This window comes from Carcharodon carcharias, chromosome 20 (genome assembly GCF_017639515.1).
Source record: "Carcharodon carcharias isolate sCarCar2 chromosome 20, sCarCar2.pri, whole genome shotgun sequence".
Taxonomy (NCBI): Eukaryota; Metazoa; Chordata; class Chondrichthyes; order Lamniformes; family Lamnidae; genus Carcharodon; species Carcharodon carcharias.
Window position 1 is genome coordinate 31,172,895 of NC_054486.1, and position 4,241 is coordinate 31,177,135.

A 4,241-nucleotide genomic window follows, 5' to 3' on the forward strand; every position below is an offset into this window, starting at 1 on the left:
CTCACCATTAATTTTCACCTGCCTTGGCTTCCCAGTTCACCAGTCAAGTCCTCCCAGTGCCCTCCTCATTGTTTACTACATTTTCAAGCTTTATGTCATGTGCAATCTTTGCATTTATACCACGTATGTCAAAGTATGGTTATTAATATATATTAAAAAGGGCAGTGGTACTAATACCAACCCTAGTGAACATCCAAAGTCACATTGGACTCAAAACATAAACTCTGTTTCTCTCTCCACAGATGCTGCCAGACCTGCTGAGTTTTTCCAACATTTTCTGTTTTTATCACTGTATACTTCCCTCTAGTCTGAAAAAAAAAATTCACCACGACGCTCTGACGTTTGACTCTTAGCCAATTTAGCTCCTGCTGCCTCTTTAATTCTAAAGGTTTCAGATTTGCTAACAAGTCCATTTTGCGGCACTACCTTTCAACAACCTCCTATTTACTTTAGGAAATAAATCAAATGGCCATTGCCTAGAGACACATTGGTCCATTTCTTTCAATTAGTAGTCAATTCCTAGATGCACACTACTCCAATCTTAGCTGTTATTTAATGGTTAACTTATAAAGATACACTAGACTTTTCTAAGGCATAATTTGGTGGCTGAAACCTAGAGATGCTCTGGTCTATTCTTGGCTAACATTAATGATCAACAGGTAGAGACACACTGCACCATATGTAACTCTTATTGAGTTAAAACAATCAAACTAAATTAACAAAATTGGGATAAATCAGGCACAGCCCCTAATTCAGGTCAGCTATAAAACCAAGAACAAAGTTTAAAGGAAACTTACAACTTTAAACCAAAATGTGATTAAAGGGGTCGATAAAGCACCCCAGTCCCCGCGGTGCCCACCAAGCATGGAAGGCCTCGAAAGTGCCAGCAGACACCGCATGCTCCCTCTCCAAAGACACCCGGCCGCAAACGTAGCCGCGGAAGAGGGACAAACAATCGGGTGGGACTCCCCCATCGATCGCCCGCTGCCTGGACCTGTTAATAGCCAACTTGGCCAGGCCCAGGAGCAGGTTCACGAGGAGGTCCTCCTCCTTCCCGACCCCCTTCCGCACCAGGTGTCCATAGATCAGGAGCGTGGGGCTGAAGTGCAAACAAAACATCAATAAAAGGTTTTTCAAATAACTAAAAAGGGAGTGCAACCTACCACACCCTATATAAGCATGGTCCACGGACTCCACAAGACCACAAAAAGGGCAGGTGTCCTGGGAGACCGTGAACCTAAGCATTCTACGATTATAGGGGACTGCTGCATGCAACACCCTCCAACCTAGGTCCCCGATAGAAAGGGAGAGGAAACCTCCGTAGAGGGCCTCCCATCGGGGGCCTCTGCCACCGGACGGCAACAAGGCACGCCAGGGCGTGTCCGGGCGATGGACGAGAAAATGGAAGGTGTGCAGCAGCAGTCCGTACAAAAAGCTCCTCCGCGCCATGCCAAATGGCACAGAGGGCATGTCCCCGAGGCGGCTCATATTGCGGGGCACCAGCACCCGAGGGAGGGTTCGGGGCTTGGGGCCAATGTGGAATTCTGTCCGAACAGGGGAACGGTCAGACGGAAGACCACCACGCACCTGGGCCACCTCAAGACCTAAAATAACATCAGGTCCAAGCACGACTGTTCTCAGGTCTTAGATGGCATCGGCTGCGACCTGGACACTCACAGACGCGCGACACGCCAACACCTGCGGGAGCATCCAGCCCAGTCCTCCGCCACCCAGCACGTCCCCGATCCTGGTCACCCCTGCGGCCACAGCCCTCCTCTCCGCCAACATTGAAAAGGACCGAGGGGCGGATTCCTGAGCAGCAGCTCTCTGACGATAGCCGCTACTCCTGACGGGGGAGAGCTGCGTCGCGAGGCAACCATATTCCAGACTTTGATCAGGTCCTGGTAAAAGACGGGCAACGCCTGCAAGAAGCCACCGAGGCCCCTCTGCTCTATAAACAGGAGCTACACGTCATAATTCAGGCCGTGCACCTGACAGAAGAAATACGTCGTCAGGGCACACCATCTTGGAGGAGGCTCAACGTAAAGGTATCGCTGCAGGGTCTGAAGGCGGAAAGTCGCACCTGTGTGCGTAGACACACTAGCGCCTGACTGCCTTCCCTAAGCAGGAGACTCAGAACCTCAGCAGCGACCCAGTGCAATCTTTTGTCCCAGAAGAAGTCGACTAACAATTTCTGGATTTTTGTGATAAAGTCCGGGGGAGGGGTCAAAGTGACCAGCCGATACCACAACATGGCGGCGATCAGCTGGTTTATGACCAGAACTCGACCCTGGTAAGATAGCACTCGGAGCAGTCCTGTCCAGCGCCGCAGGCGAGCGGTGACTTTCGTCTCCAGTCCCTGCCAGTTCGCCGGCCAGGATTCCTCAGCAGGGCAGAGATGGACCCCCAGGTAGAGGAGGCTGGTCCTGCTCCAGGTGAAAGGCCTGAGCTCCTTGGGTAGGGGATCCATCTACCACTGACCGACCAGGAGTCCAGAACATTTATCCCAGTTGATCCTGGCAGAAGAAGCGGTAGAGTAGACCTCCTGGCACTCGCGTATTCTCCGCAGGTCAGCCGGGTCACTAAACATAAGGATCACGTCATCGGCATAAGCCGAAAGGACCACCCCGATGCCCGGCCCGCACAGAATCAATCCCGACAACCTCCTCCGCAAGAGGCGCAGGAAAGGCTCCACGCAAATAGAATACAACTGGCCAGACAGGGGGCAGCCCTGACGTACCCCTCTCCCAAAGCGAAGGGGTGCCGTCAGGGGCCCGTTAAACTTCACTAGACACTCTGCGGCAGTGTACAGAAGTCGGATCCAGGCAACAAAATGCATCCCGAACCCGAACGCTCGCAGAGTTCCGAGTAAGTATTCGTGATCCACCCTGTCGAACGCCTTCTCGACAGGGCTCTGGGAATGGTGCTCGACAGACCAGTCCTCTGGGAATGGTGGATAATGTCCCGGACCAGATGGATGTTTTCATAAACTGCACCATATGTATAGCAATCTCCAAATCAAAATCACTTATCAAAATTAATGGTTGGTTGATTATGTTGTTAAAGACACATAAGTGATAGGCATTCTTTAATTAAAGACAAAGCACATAAAAAGAGTCAGCTGGGGCACTGGGTTAGTAGTTAGGAGGTGGAGATCTGTGATACTGCGCCCTGTGAATAAACCGACTAACAAGGAAAAAGATATGTTTCTTGTTTTGTACTTCACCATCTGGCTTGGGTTCATTCAACATAGTAGCAGAGAAGAGTTGCCTAAAGGTGAAGATTGGAAACTAATAAGTTTTTATTCAGACTTAAAGTTGTAATCAGATACTTTTGAGACAAATGGCTGTAACCAAGTGTAAATTGTTAGGGTATGTTTCCTACTGACGTTCTCTGAATCTGAACTTTATGACCAATGGAAAAATGAAGTAGATATAAGGACAGGGGTTACACCCATACCAAAGAGAAGACAAGGCACTGATGCTTCCTAACAAAAGCAGGGTCAGCTGCAAAGTATTTTTGGAGCGAGAGACTTGTCAACAGATTTACAATTTACTCAATCAGGGCATTATTGCATCCAGAACAAAAGCTGACATTTCTAATCAATGTTAAAGAAGTGTTAATGGCATCAGGTGCTGAGAATTTGAGAGGAAAAAAGCAAATCATTTGAAAGTTACAAAGGTAATTTGCTCATCCCTCTTGTCATAGATTAAAAATCCTACTGAAGGATGCAGGGGTATTTCAGTACACAAAGCTTATTGAAGAGATTAGTGAAAATTAGCAAATTTGTCAATGACATATTTAGAAATTGATGAAAATACAAACACTGTAATGATGAACGACTGCAGCTGGAAGTCCCTTCAGTACTGGGTTTTGTGAAAGAAATCATAAGGTGCTTGAGATGCTCCGTAAGATCTTGGTTTACAATTTGGTTGGTCAGCTAACATCTGCACCTGCATGGGCAGTCCACTTGACAGATTTGCTTCAAATGATTGGGGGCTATGGTCTGTATCAGTCAGTCTATGGGAGAAATCCAAAAATACCTTCTGTGATGAGTGATCATCCCCCTGCCTTGGAAGGAACTAGAATTAGTTTCACCTTTTCTGTCACTTGAATGTCCTACATGCAGGGAGAAGGACATTCTTCAAGGCAGGAGTCTCAGAAAATTCTGCGAGCCTTACAGCTTGCATAAGACCAGAGATAAATTTTAATCCTGGGGATTTGGTATACTACAAAAGAGA